The sequence below is a fragment of the Perognathus longimembris genome, chromosome 5, assembly GCF_023159225.1.
Source record: "Perognathus longimembris pacificus isolate PPM17 chromosome 5, ASM2315922v1, whole genome shotgun sequence".
Lineage (NCBI taxonomy): Eukaryota > Metazoa > Chordata > Mammalia > Rodentia > Heteromyidae > Perognathus > Perognathus longimembris.
The window spans coordinates 4,729,344-4,744,455 of NC_063165.1; the positions used below are offsets into that span (position 1 = coordinate 4,729,344).

General features: G+C 38.5%; 1 protein-coding gene and 1 long non-coding RNA gene across 3 annotated transcripts in view; both read right to left on the minus strand.

Annotated features, from left to right (window-relative positions):
* Dyrk1a (dual specificity tyrosine phosphorylation regulated kinase 1A) overlaps positions 1-15,112 on the minus strand; it is a 128,475-nt gene that overhangs the window by 63,963 nt on the left and 49,400 nt on the right. The window lies entirely within an intron of this gene.
* LOC125351457 lies at positions 5,740-7,630 on the minus strand. Its single transcript, XR_007210947.1, has 2 exons — positions 6,636-7,630; positions 5,740-6,594 (listed from the first exon to the last, which is right to left on the minus strand). It is a non-coding gene; the product is annotated as an uncharacterized LOC125351457 (long non-coding RNA).

The following is a 15,112-nucleotide window of genomic DNA, read 5'->3' on the forward strand; positions in this document are numbered from 1 at the left end:
ATAGCAAATTATAAAGAACTTTGAATAGAATGAATTGTCTAAATTTTGATATACCAGGGCTGGGAATGCAGCTTAGCGGTAGAGGGCTTGCCTAGCATGCTCAAAGCCCTTCGAATCCTCAGCACCACATAAACAGAAAAGGCCAAAGTGGTACTGTAGCTTAAGAGGTAGAGTGCCAGCCTTGAGCAAAAGAAGCTCAGCAACAGTCCCCAGGCCCTGACTACAAGCCCCAGGACTGGTAAAAAAATTAAAATTAAAATTAAAAAATTATATACCTAAAGTAATAAGGAAGAAATTATAAGGCAAAGTGTCTTACAAGAAAGGAAGTTCTGATATCAATTACTTCACCTTCTTAAATAATCTAGACAGAGCAATGAAATCCAAACCTAACAAAATAAAGGAAGTAAGCGTCTCACAGCGCACAGGTGGCTCATCTGTATTGCTACTCTTGGAAGGCAGAGATGAGAAGGATCCAGGTTGAAAGCCAGTCCAGGCAGAAAAGTCTGTGAAATTCCACTTCCAATTTACCAGTAAAACTGGAAGCATGGCTTAAGTGTTAGAGAGCCAGGTACAGGCAAGTAAGCCAAGCCAGTGCAAGGCCCTGAGTTCAAGCACCATTATCAGAATAATAATAATAATAGTCATAGTAATATTTAAAAGTAAACATCCAAAGCAGAAATTCATGAAATTTAAAAAACAGAAAAAAGGGGCTGGGGATATAGCCTAGTGGCAAGAATGCCTGCCTCGGATACACGAGGCCCTAGGTTCGATTCCCCAGCACCACATATACAGAAAACGGCCAGAAGCGGCGCTGTGGCTCAAGTGGCTGAGTGCTAGCCTTGAGCAGGAAGAAGCCAGGGACAGTGCTCAGGCCCTGAGTCCAAGGCCCAGGACTGGCCAAAAAAAAAAAATAAAAAAAAAAAAATAATAAAAAACAGAAAAAAGGTAAATGAAACTCCAACTAAATAAACTGTCATAAAGTAAATCAAACAACATTGAAGAAAGGGCAACCTACCATAAACAAGAGCCTTTATTTAAGAACTGGAATAGCAAATCAACATACATCAGATTCATTAAAAAAGGAAAACCTGATGAAATGAAAAACTTAGATGAAGAAAATATATTTTCTAAATTCAACATTCTTCCTTCATTAAAAAAATTTTTCAGTACAAATATAGACTATATTCCTCAATTTGATAAAGGATACTAGCAAAAGAAAACAGCTAACATCCCACTTAGTTTTTGTTTTTTTTGGTTTTTTTAATTTTCTTTTTTGGCCAGTCCTGGGCCTTGGACTCAGGACCTGAGCACTGTCCCTGGCTTCTCTTTGCTCAAGGCTAGCACTCTGCCACTTGAGCCACAGCGCCACTTCTGGCCATTTTCTGTATATGTGGTGCTGGGGAATTGAACCCAGGGCTTCATGTACACGAGGCAAGCTCTCTTGCCACTAGGCCATATCCCCAGCCCGCTTAGTTTTGGGAGACATTTCTCCAAAACTAGGACCACAATGCCTCGAGGGTCACAGTACTCAGTACTCAGCTCAGCTCTGTACTCCGATTCCCCAGTAGTTCTAGCCAGTGCAATAAGCTAAGGAAAAAAAAAACCAACCAAAGTAGAATAAAAGAAGAGAGAACATAATTATTTATAGTAGAAAGTGTAGTGGCATCTACAAAAAAAACTAGTTAATAAGTAATCTTAGAAAAGTTGTAGAAGATCAGTATATGAAAATCCAATTCTATTTCTATAAAAACTAGTAACTACAATCAGAAATCGAAATTTAAAACTATCTATTGACATAAAAATGCTTAAGTAAATCTAAGAAATATACATTAAAGATATACACAGATTTTTTTTTTTAATGTGCCAGTCCTAAGGCTTAAACTCAGGTTCCTAGGCTTCAATCCCGGGCTTTTTCTCCTCCTTCAAGGCTAGCTAGCGTTCTACCACTTGAGCCATATCTTCCTTTTATTTTTTAATGGTTAGAGACAAGAATCTCCTGCACTTTTCTGCCCAAGCTAGCTTTCAGTCTCCTGAGCAGCTAGGATTACAGGTGTGAGCCTCCAGCGCCCAGCCATACTGGCATTTTTTTTTAACTAGAAAATTAAGTAACTACACAAATATGCTACATGTGAGGGTTTAAAGAATCAATATTGCTACAATGCTAATAATTCTTCCCAAAATTATCTACAGATTCAACACAATCCCAATCAACATCCTAGAAAGACTTTTTAAAAGAAATTAGCAGTATGGTGTAGAAATTCATATGGAAATGCATACTAGCTGAAACAATCAAAATACTGTGGAAGTAAAAAGGAAAATTGTCAGATTAACATTACCTTACTGCAATACATAATTAAGCTATTTAAACTGGGAATTCTGGTACTGGCATCAAGACAAACAAATCAAGGGGATATAATGTCCACAGACGCACATATATAAAGCTGATTTTCAACAATAGTACAACTGTAATTCAGTGAATTCAACAGGAAATCTACTTGTTTGGGATTATAGGCACAAGGCACTGTGTCCAGTCTGTATTTCTTGAAGTTAAAATTTTCAGTTCTACAAAACTGAAGAAAGTGCTTAAATTTAAAGTAATAAAAGCCTGTCTTGGGTCAATTTAGATTGCCCAGACAACATGCCACAAATTGAATGGCTTACAAAAATAACAACAACAACAACAAAAAACCACAGGAATTTATTTCTCATAGTTCTGTAAGCTCTACAGTCCAAAACTGAAGTACCAGCACATTTAGGAACTGGAGCAGGCCTGCTTTTTGGCTCATAGATGTCACCTTCCTTTATATGTCCTTCCAGGACAGAAGGAGTAACCCACCTGAAGAACGATTCCTAAAGTTGGAGGCGTGGCTCAAGTGGTAAAGTGTCAGCCAATCAGTGAAGCCAATAGATTCTAAGCTTGAGTAGGATATCAAATAAAAAGATTCCATTTGGGGGAGGGAAAGGGGAAATGAGTTTTGGGGACTGAACTTAGGGTTTGAAAGAATTGGGCTGGGGCTGGGGATATGGCCTAGTGGTAAGAGTGCTTGCCTCGTATACGTGAAGCCCCGGGTTCGATTCCCCAGCACCACATACACAGAAAATGGCCAGAAGGGGCGCTGTGGCTCAAGTGGCAGAGTGCTAGCCTTGAGCAAAAAGAAGCCAGGGACAGTGCTCAGGCCCTGAGTCCAAGCCCCAGGAATGGCCAAAAAAAAAAGAAAGAAAGAAAGAATTAGGCTGGTGTTCTACCATTTGAGGCACACTGGGAAGAATGATTCTTAAAAAGGAATTTATAAATAAGACTTTACAACAACTTAAAACATCCACTCTCAATACACAAAGAGAATGAAAAGAGAAACAACAGAGTTCTGAAAAAATCTTTGCAAATTATTTATTGATAAAAGACTTGTATTTAAGGGCTTGGAATGTGGCTTAGGGGTAGAGTATTTGCCTAGGAAACACAAAGCCCTAGGTTTGATTCCCCAGCACCACATAAAAAGAAATAGCCAAAGTGGTGCTGTGGCTCAAGAGGCAGAGTGCTAACCTTGAGCAAAAAGAAGTGAGGGACAGTGCTCAGGCCTTGAGTTCAAGCCCCGGACTGGCAAAAAAAAAAAAAAAAGTATTTAAAATAAGAAACTTTTAAAGCTCAACAAAAAAGAGAATTTTTAACATGTCACCAAAAGTGACATTAAGCATGCACTTATAATATGATCGTGTCATATCACTGTTAAGTATTTACCAGAGATATAAAAACATGTCTCCATAAAGAACTGTACATTAACAATTACAGTAACTTTACAAAAACAGCAGCCCGAAAACTTTTCAACAGGTAAAGAGATAAACTGTGGCATAGCCATACAATGAAATGCTTTTCTACAATAAAAGGAATGAAATATTATACGTAATACCAAAAAAAAGCTCTTTGAAAGAATTATGCTAAGTGAAAATAACCAGAAAATGTAAGAGAGCATATTGTATGATTCTATTTATAAAAAATATCCAGAAGAGGCAAAGCAACAAACAAATCATGACAAAAAGCAGTTGCATGGCCACCCAGGGATGGGCTGAAGAGGGTGAATTACAAAAAAGTAAACCAAGGAGATGGGTATGCTCCTTATCATAACTAAAGTAAAAGCTTTACAGGTAATGTAAAATTCACAATATGTGTACTTTAGGTAATTATACTGTTTGCCAAATGTAACACTAAAGCTGTTTTAAAAGTTTTAACCAATTCAAAACCAGAACTCAAAACTCCTCTGCAGGTGCTGAGTGGCAACGCTCAGTGGCAAAGCGCTTACCTAGCAAGTACAACGTCCGGGGTTCAATCCCCAATACCAAAAAGAAAAAACAAACAAAAATTCTCTGCAAAATTACCCAATTCAGACAATGACAACTCAAACCTTCAGTTGCTTAAAGCCTAACACAACTTAGTATTGACATCTTATTTTCTTACTTTAATAATCAGAGAAATCACTATTTGAAATGCAAATGTCTAAAAAACACTGTCAAAGCGAATGAGTAAAATCCAGGATGAATAATACTGAAATACATAGTTTTCTATGTATAAAATTGAAGGCTGTTAACAACAAGGCGTGGGAGGGTAAGGTAAAGGAAAGCAAGATAAGGTCAATTTGACTAAATTATTATATATATATGCATGAAACCCTTCTGAACAATTCATAGAGGAAAAAACATAGGTCGTGTTGAGGAGTGAAAATCTGCAGAAGAGGTGAGGGGTTGGGTTGAATGAAGTACTTTATATGTATGTACGAAAATAAAAACTTGTTGGAATTGCTTTAAGAAGGAGGGCAAATGAAGGACAGGGCTGGAAAGAGCAAGTCTGATAGAAGCACGCTGTATGGGGGGGGGTGTTAATGTCTCAATTAACTACCCCTCCTGTACAAATAATGTATGTTAATTTAAAAGTCTATTATCTGCCATTTTTTAAAGGTTTAAACAACAGTCTCCTTGACAACTACTTTAGTAGCTTACATTTATGAACCAGGCCTCCACCTTTAAATAGGATACCATGTTCCATACCTCTCTAAAAATGGCACAACCAGTTAAAATACTATCCATTCCTATAAACCATATGAAATCCCACTTCCCATCAAGAATCTTTCACTAGTCCAATGCAAAAACTGCTTCCCACTCTGAATATCCACCTCTGGTATAGCATGGACAGTCTATCATGTAAAATACACTTAAAGACAAATCTCATCCATTTCTGTTAAGTTATGAATTCTGAGTCTAGGCCACTTTGATTGTACAGATGAATAAAAAATTACTGTAAATGCATTTTGGAATGTATCTTCAGTATATATGCCTAGGAAAACTATAATAATCAAGTACTAAGGGTTTTGTTTCACTTTTCACAAGCCTGTATAATACACCGCCCAATTTGCTTGCCTGCTTGAAGTAACTAGGCTCTTAACAAACCAAACAATTAAATAGTAAATAGTTAAGAAAACGCCATACAAATATCAACATTCATATAGATCACTGTGTGTGCTCAGGCATGTGCAGCAGGAAATTGTGAATAAATACAACATGATCTATGAATGGAACAGAAGAATACCAAAAGGGGATTCAAGTTCATAGTTCATACTGCTACTTACTAGATTGCATGGGCAGGATATGATAAATTCTGACCAAAAGCTTACAACAATTAATTACAAACAAAAATGTTCCTTTGTAAAGGAACCAAAACCATGAGGTTTTTTTTTTTTTTTGGGGGGGGGGGGCAGTAGTACTAATTTTCCTAATTTGGAATAAATGATCAATTTTGCTGAATGGTTTTAGAAAACCTGTGTTATTTGAGTTACATCTTAAAAGGCAAATCAAGTGTCTTATGTTACATGCTACTTAATTAATGATTTCTTACAACTCTTAATTTCTATAATTTAATACGCATATTTTGGTTACAGATATTTAACATAGCAGTTAAACCCTTGTTTCCACTTCTGTTCTAAAATCCGCCTGCCCGCAGTGAGTGGGAACTGCTGCAGATCATTAAACTCTCATCCATCAATGTCTCTAGCTAGGCAGCACAATGCAGCAGAACAGCACACAGAAACTATCCCAACCCAGCAACAGCGGCTAATTAGCATAGCCTACCACTAAACCCGCACCACATGATTGGAACTGTTAGTCAGAATGTTAGCCAATCAAACTAGGTTATGCAAATAGCCTATTTTAGTTGCCGGGTTAGAGCTACTTTCAATTGTCCAATAGGAAAACAAGTAATAAACAAAAAAAAAAAAAGAAAGAAAAAGAAAAAGAAATTGAGCTTTGTCACATTTTCAAGTTGCTGTTAACACTTTCAGGTTTAAAACAAAATTAATAGCAACTGTACAGGGTTAGAATTATATTATACATTGTACTCCGAAGACAGTCCAAAGATTATACACACAACACATTTGAAAGTCATATATCTGCTAAATTTTTAACTTTTTACTTTGTAGACATAAGTTTCTGTAACAGCTGCTGCCATCAACATTTCCAGTGTTTCTCTTGTCGATTCAAAAGCATTATAAAAATGTTCTCTATATACTCAAGGAGATTCTCAAAAACTGCATTTTAGAGAAATCCCTTTTTCTTATTTATTGTCAAAGATTTTAGAGAAATTTTATAAACACATTTTTATTTTATAGTGGAAAGACCACAAATGAGATGGACACAACAGAAAATGGCTTAAATATAAGTGCTCTCGGGTGGAAAACAATGACCTTTTTTTGATATATTGATACATATTATCTTGCTATAATTGATTGTAAGATCACGTCAAAGGTACTTTTAAAATAATAAAATTCAAATTAGGCATTAATTTTTAGGGCTTAAAGTATGCACACTGGAACCTAGTAAATATTTCTCACAGTAGGAAACAAAGTTCAATTACATGTAATATTATGTAACCATAACATAAACACATTCATATGTAAACTTTCAAATAATGAAAAAAACATTTAAAGCCCTCTAGTTCTCTCAGTGCATACTCAGAACATCTGTGTTCTGACAATGTTTAGTGGTTAAGAGTATTTCTCTACTTTCACATTTTCTGAGAAATGCTTTAAAAAATGTCAAGGAGACACAGTTCCCATGTGTGCTTTATAAAAGACACAATTTTATCTTAAAGTATATCAACCCATCCTACCTATTCTAGTAATGCTCTCCACCCAACTATGGGTTCATCCCACATCATGGAGAAGTTACTAGTTCTTAAATACATTTTCCAAAGGCCTATCTCCAAAAATATTCCCAGTACCTTTACAATATATTGTAAAAGCAGACACAGCAGATTTCTAGCATTGGATTCTAAAGGAAGAGTGTGTGGATCTTAAGACTGTAATTCATCCTCAGTTTTAAGTCAAGCTAAAGTACATATCCATCATTTCCAGCCTTAATCTCCAACTACTCATACCTGGTTCTCTAATTTCTTCGGCTCTCTCTACTTTGGAATTCTCGATACAAATCACTTAAAACCCAGATGCCAGATGCTGGCAACTCACACTCAGAATCCTAGTTACTAATCAGGTGGAAAGAAGAAGGATCGAGTTAGCTGCCAACCTGGGTAAAAAGTTCCTAAGAATCTATCTCAACCAATAATAGCATGGTAGGTACAATGATGTGCACTTAGCAACCCCAGTTAGTTGGGGCTGTTGGGGGGGATAAAACCATATCTTAACAAGGTCCAAACTGGCCTGGGCAAAAAGTAAGAGCCTACCTAAAAAAATAGAGTAAAGGAGGAGGTGTATAGTTTACACAGTACAGTGTCTACCTAGCAAGAGTTCAAACCCTGTCACACCTCCATGACACTCACACACACACATCTAAAAAAAAACAACCCTTCTTACAATCAAGATATCAAAAGGCAGTTGGAGGGGGGAGCACACAGAAATGGAGAAGGGAAAGGTGAGCAGTCATTATATTCAATGTACACTAAGTAAAACAATGAAACTATGTGACTTGTGGATAAGGATAGGAGGGGGAAATGGAGGAGAAAGAAAACACGACATTGTCAAGAAGCATTGTACTCATAACTTATGGAATTGCATCCTCTTTGTACGACCACATAATAATTTGTATTTGTGTTTTTTTAAACTGGATTCTGTTTTGCCTTTTCTTTCTTGGTACTGGGGATCGAACTGAGAATGTTGCACTTCCTAGACAAGTACTATATGCCATCCAGCTACATCCCAGCTCAATAATAATTTTTAAGTGAGTTTCTTAAAGGGATCAAAAACTAAACTTTAATCTACAAAGAAACTTAAAGATCATCTAAAACTACTTAATCACTCTACAAAGTGCTGTCTGGAAAATAGTGTATGAGGTTTTAAAAAAAAGCTTTGAGAAAAAAATCTGAAGATAAAAAACAAAAGCCTTTCAAACTACCTTCTAGCAGTACTTATGAATAATCGTTGTATCTGTTAGTATTTTTCTGTAAATCTCTTAAAAATTTTCAGCATTCAAATAAGATTAACTCAGGATCCATCCCCATGCTATCAGATATCCACATCTACTGACCCAGGCTTAAGAAAAGTTTGAAAAATCACTCTACCCAAAGTACTTAATCCATTACCTGAAACACTTAATCTCACTATTTAAAACTTTCAACATTATTTGGCCTGTTTTTTGAACTACTTGAATGTTTATGAGCCTCCTTTATATCCTACAGGGTAAAAGAAGAGAAAGATTTTAAAACATCAATTCCATTCATACCCTTACTTATAAATTAATACTTCAGTTCTCCCAAGTTCTAATGCCTTCTTATTTATAACTTCCCCACTGAAAAAGCAATCCTAACTCAGTGTATATCTTCTAGTCTATAGCAGTAAAAAGGGCATTTGCCATTCTAGAGAATGAATTCTTTCACCAGGCACTGGTGGGCTCATGTTTGTAATCCTAACTACTCAGGAGTTAAGTATCTAAAGATTCTTGTCCAAAGTCAGTCTGAGGAGGAAAGTCCATGAGACTTTCATTTATTAACAACCAAAACAGCTGGAAGTAGAGCTGTGGCTCAAATGGTAGAGCACTAGCCTTGAAAAAAAAGCTCAGGGACAGTGCCCAGGCCCTGAGTTCAAGCCCAGGACAGGCATTTAAAACAAACCAAGAAAGGGGGGGGGGGGGGGAAAAAGAATGCTTTCTAATCTAGCAAGCATTGTTCCTATCACAAACTATTCCTGCTGTTAAACAGAAAAAAATTAAGAGCACTCCACAGTCAGGGAGCAGAGGTACAGAGAATATCCATCTGCCTAGGAAGAGGTGCTCTGTGACAAAACATCCAAACTTAAATACTGCTTAGCTTAGGATTAATTCTTTCTAAAGCAGTTTGTTTCAGAAAATAATCAATGCTTTCAAAATCAGAAATTAAACATTAAAAATGTTTAAAAGTAGTACACACTTTGGAATTCTGAATAAAAGAAGTAAATTTTCTAAATATAGGATTTATCACTAACCTTTTTAAATGATAATATTCAAGTTTCATTTTATCAACTATATTATAAGAAATATATTTTGAACAATTAAATGGTAGCTGCTAATTTGTCACTTGTATGACTAATTTTAGTTTTGCCGGGGGGAGGGGGGGGCAGAGTTCTGAAGTCTGAACTCAGGGGAAAGGACTGTACCACTTGGGTAAAGGCCAGCCTTCTGGGGTTTAGTTTATTTTCAGATAGTGCTGTGTCCTAAAGCTGGCCTAAGACTGTGATCCTCCTATCTGTACCTCCCGAATAGCTAGGATTACAGCAGTGTACCACCATCCCCAGCCTGCTTTCCTCCAATAAAGTATCACTGTTTTGCCAGGGGTAGAATCAAATTGCAATACTCACTTCTCCACTACTCAAGGAGCTGGGATTTCAGGCACCCACCACCTAGCTGGCTTTCATCTTCTTGTAACAACCTCAAGATACAGAAATGGCTTCTACCTTTTCAATGTACAACAGCCATACTATGCCAAGTAACATATCCTCCTTCACTCACTCAAATGGCAAACCATACTGTGGTTAAAAGAAATATAATGTAACTACAATATAGTTTTTAAAAATGGTAAATGGAGAGGCTGGGGATATGGCCTAGTGGCAAGAGTGCTTGCCTTGTATACATGAAGCCCTGGGTTCGATTCCCCAGCACCACATATATAGAAAATGGCCAGAAGTGGCGCTGTGGCTCAAGTGGTAGAGTGCTAGCCTTGAGCAAAAAGAAGCCAGGGTCGGTGCTCAGGCCCTGAGTCCAAGGCCCAGGACTGGAAAAAGCAAAAAAAAAAAAAAAAAAGGTAAATGGAAAATGTGAATATAAACACCCTTACTAGGAAAAATGCATGAAAAAATCTGTAGGCAATTCCTTGGTCAGGTTTTTAATAAATCATACCATAAAATAAGTAAAACAAACCATATTGTATTTATGGTCTTTTATAAATGACTAGTCAGGTAAGTATTTGTATTCTCCAACTACAAAGCAATCTTAAACAATATACAGTGGCTCATGTCTATACTATTAGCTACTCAGGAGAATAAGACCTGAAGATCACGGTTAGAAGCCAGCTGGGCAGACAAATTTATCTCCAATTAACCAGCAAAAACCTGGAAGTAGAGGTGTGGCTCAAGTAGTAAAGCATCAACCTTGAACAGAAAAAGTTAAGCAATAACACAAGGCCCTTGGTTCAAATACCAGTAACCAGTGGGCACTTGCGCATGTGCTCACTTTCTCTCTCTCTCTCTCTCTCTCTCTCTCTCTCTCTCTCTCTCTCTCTCTCTCTCAAAATTCTATCTTGACCCATGGATGGGATGGGCACTTGAGACTGTGAGGTTCAGTCCCTACTATTGCTAAAAACCACAAAATAAAACTTTCTTAGTGAAAGGTGACTATATATTACAACTAGATCATCTCTAAACTCATTATTACATTGTACTGCACACACCAGTCGTAATGTTAGTCCTCTCCTATGAGTACAACAAATGTAATACTGTGAAATATGATTCCACATCCCTCTCTAGGGGTCCCAACAGCTTTACAATTTGTTTTTAGATTTTAAGACAAAAACATGGAATTCAGTAAGTTGTTAATATATACTATACAAATAGTATACACACAAATGCATGCACCATGTAAAACTGTCTTTTTGGTTAAAGGCTATGAGAATGAAAGAAATTTTTATCTTGGAAAACCTAGTAAAACTAAAACCAGTCAGTTAATATGTTTTTAATCTTGTGATTACTGATTAGTAGTAGTCAATAGAAAGCCTTTAAAACAGGAATAGGAGAAACAGGCAGAGAGACACAGCATAAAGCACTACCTGGTTTCATCTTTCTGCTAAGATAGATGATAGATTTGAAAATGCTAAAACAGAACAATAAGTATGCCATGGTTTCTAAGGATGGAAACAGCCAAGAGGAAAAGCAAGTGATTAAAAAGGTAGACTCAGAGGAAAGGGAAGGAGGAAAAAAAAGTTTATTTTCAAAATTGATTAAATTTTATTACATGCATGTAAATTGAGTGACAAATGTGTGGTTTTGAAGAGAAAGGTTCAAATCGGAATGTTACAAGTAGGTTGAGCACAGGGTTCCTCACACATATGATCCTAACAACTTGGAGAGGCAGAGACCAAGAGGCCAACCCAGGCAAGAGCTGGTACCACATGACTTGGCCTCCCAGTTCAAGAGCAGGAGGCTAAAATTGGGAAGACTACAGTTCTACAACTCTGGGCAGAAAACAATTTTTAAAACTCACAAGATCCCCTCTCAACAGAAAGGTTAGGCACAATGGTACATGTCTGTCGTTCCAGAAATCCTAAACAGGATCAAGGCCCAGGCTGACCTGGGGAGGGGGGAGGGGGGAGAAATGAGGCCCTAATACTTTAAACCAGAGCACAAGGGGCTGAAGGATGTTCAAGTAGACGAACACCTGCCTAGCAAGCATGAAGCCTCAAGTTCAAACCCCAGGTTCAACCAAAACAATGATGATGATGCGAACCATGACATTATTAGTGAGAAGAAAATGCTTTACTTGCAACCACAGCAAGTACCAAGCACTCATTTTCTTAGCTGTTGAAAACCACACAAGGCAGATCTAGGTCTACATTAACAAGGTAAACAATATACATGCCAGCCATGCCTATTCTGTTCCCCAAAGCTCCTTTGTGAAGGCCATTCTTTCTAAGAACGACCAGAACTCTCTTTGAGAGCACAACTCTCGAAAACCTGATTGTTTGACCTGGTCCCCAATACTGCTGGGGAAATCTCATGGAGTAGAGGTGGAATGTCATCTCTCCTCTTTGAATACAGAACTGAAAACCAAACTGTTTCACATTCTTTTTTTTTTTTTTTTTAAAGGAAAAGAGTCAAAGGTACTGGGAATCATTCGGCCACCAGACTGGCACCTGGAGTCGTTCCTAGCTCATAAGGGAGCACCAGCCCAGGCAGTGCCAGCAGCAATTCAGAATCCTCATGGGGCCTGGGGACTACATGCGGCACAAATGTAATGTCTGAAACAAGGGCCTCAGCCCCATCTGGTCCTCCCAAGAATCAGCCCAATGACACTCAAACCACTTCCAGAACAAGCTCTGGCTTTGGCTCTCCTTCTTCCTTCATCCACATATTAAGAGTGGTTTTTCTCCATCTCCAGAGATCTTCCTGTGGAGGCCCATGCCTCCGGGCCTTTCTTAAGACTCTCCATTGTACTTCTTTCCATTTTCTGAGAAGCCTGTCACTCACTCTGTGTACCTCCCTCTATACCAATGTGAGCCTTGGCCCTGTCTTAGCACTCTTAGTGTGCTCAGCCACCTGCTTGGCACAATATGAGCTCGATGATTCCAGTCACTAAACATTCAGTGACTACAGAGCAAACTCCCTTCCTCAACAGGAAGACGGGCCAACAGCAAACCAATGAATGTGTAAATACATCTGCTATGGTCCCAGAGGGGGTACCAGGTAGGAAGGGAAGAGCATCGTGACATAAGAAGTGCTGGGGGAGACAATGTAGGAATGGTAAGGAATCCTCACTGGGCAAGCACAATGCCATCACATTTGCCCACTCATCTATCTAATCCTCCCAACTCATGAGACAGAAACAGCTGAGTGGTCCTCACTTTGGAGAAGGAAAAACAGGGCCCAGAGTGCCGAGATCAACTCTACTTATCAACAGCAGAGCTGTGCTGCTAAGCTCCTCAGACAGCACAGGTGCTACCCTGGCCGGTCTTTCTTCCCTTCAGGGCCAAAACAGCACTATGAGCAGGGAGAAGTCCTAGCACTCACTGACTGTGGTGCCCTGCACCTATGGGGACAATTGTATGGGGTCTTGGGAGGGTGGCTAGGACCCTCACTGTGAAACACTTTGCTGTGGTGATTCTCTTGGTCATTTATTACTGTGTGTGCAATCACGCCACAATTCAGATGTTTAGACCAATGGTCCTGCTTCTCTCACTTCTGAGACTACTTCCTGGGCAGGGGGGTAAGTCCTGATGGAGTGGCTAACAGGCTAGGGGAGCCTCTGAAGTCTGTTCCTTTGTGTGGACACTGGGTATTGGCTAGTGACTGGGACCATAGCCATACATTTTTGCCAGTCCTGGGGCTTGGACTCAGGGCCTGAGCACTGTCCCTGGCTTCTTTTTGCTCAAGGCTAGCACTCTACCACTTGAGCCACAGCACCACTTCTGCCTTTTTTTGTTTATGTGGTGCTAAGGAATAGAATCCAGGGCTTCATGCTTGCTAGGCAAGCACTCTACCGCTAAGCCACATTCCCAGTACTGAGACATTTATACTTCAGAGACTGAACAAATGCAGAAAGAGTTGCAGAGACAGAGACTAGAGAAGAGGCAGAAGTAGAATCACTTGGTTTCAGAAGTCAGGCATATGGATCTACTATAAGCCCATTAGTAAATGAAACTCTACCCTTTTATGTCTAGAATAAGAGAAACACATAAGCCTGGAAAATTAAGAAGCACTCACAACTAATAGGCTGATATCAACCACCAAAGACATAGGAAAGGCCACAGAGAATTACATTTGGAGTGTTCTTTTTCTTAAAAGAACCTTACTTCAATTAAAACAAAAAAATGCACTCAAATAATTTTCAGTAAGACATAATCTTCCAATCTAGTGTCGATTTTTAAAACACATATCCCAAACATTGAGCATGAGCTACAAACCTGTACTCCCAGCTACTCAGGATAGAAATATCAAGAGTAAAGGCCAACAAACCAGGAATAGTGGTCCAGCTACAATGGAAGCCTAAGTAGGGAGACAGCTTAAGGTTTAAGGTCAGTTCCAAGCAAAAAGCAAGAAATTCAGGCTCAGTTGGTAGAGTGCCAAACAATGAGCAAAATAGTTAGATCTCAATCTCTGACCAAAACAATAAAAGCACCAAATGCTACCAAAAAAAAATAAGTAAAGCAAAAGATGGGTTGAAGAGGTTGGCTCAAGTGCTGTAGTACCTACCAATCTAACTGACAAGCAGGAAGCTCTGAGTTCAAATCCTAGTTATGCAAAACACACCCACAAAACACACACACACACACACACACACACACACACACATATACAATCACATGTTCCTTGTTAAATCAAGGAACAGACTTTCCACAAAAGCTTATACTAGTATTGATCTTATCACAAAAATTAAATTATAAAGCCTCTGGGAATCACTTTAAAGGAGTAAATACACAACATTGACAACCTGTTCACAGCTTTACTCTCATTTGCTCAAAAGATATAAAATCTATTGTGTTCCAGGCACTATCATTAAGACTAGTCCCTCTAGTACATAATGCCCGTATATAGCACCATACACTGAACAAAATTAGGGCAAATGTAAACTGGCGGGGGAGAAGCTATTAGAATAAAGCATGACCATCTTGAGAGTTATCCTGGGCTTGCACACTAGGCATAATAGCTGTGTGACCTGAGGAGGTGGCTAGCCTCTACAGGGTCAGCCATGAGACCCACTTCAGAGTTACTAACAAGAGAAGGTAACACATGCAAATACTTTATAATTTAAAATCCAAGCTGTGAGACCCAAAAAGATTGGGAGTTTGGAAAGCCTTCTCCCAACATAATCTCAGAACACATTGTTTCCTGGAAAGGTCCATAGTCCTGGCTTAATGTAAACTCAGACTCCAATCCAG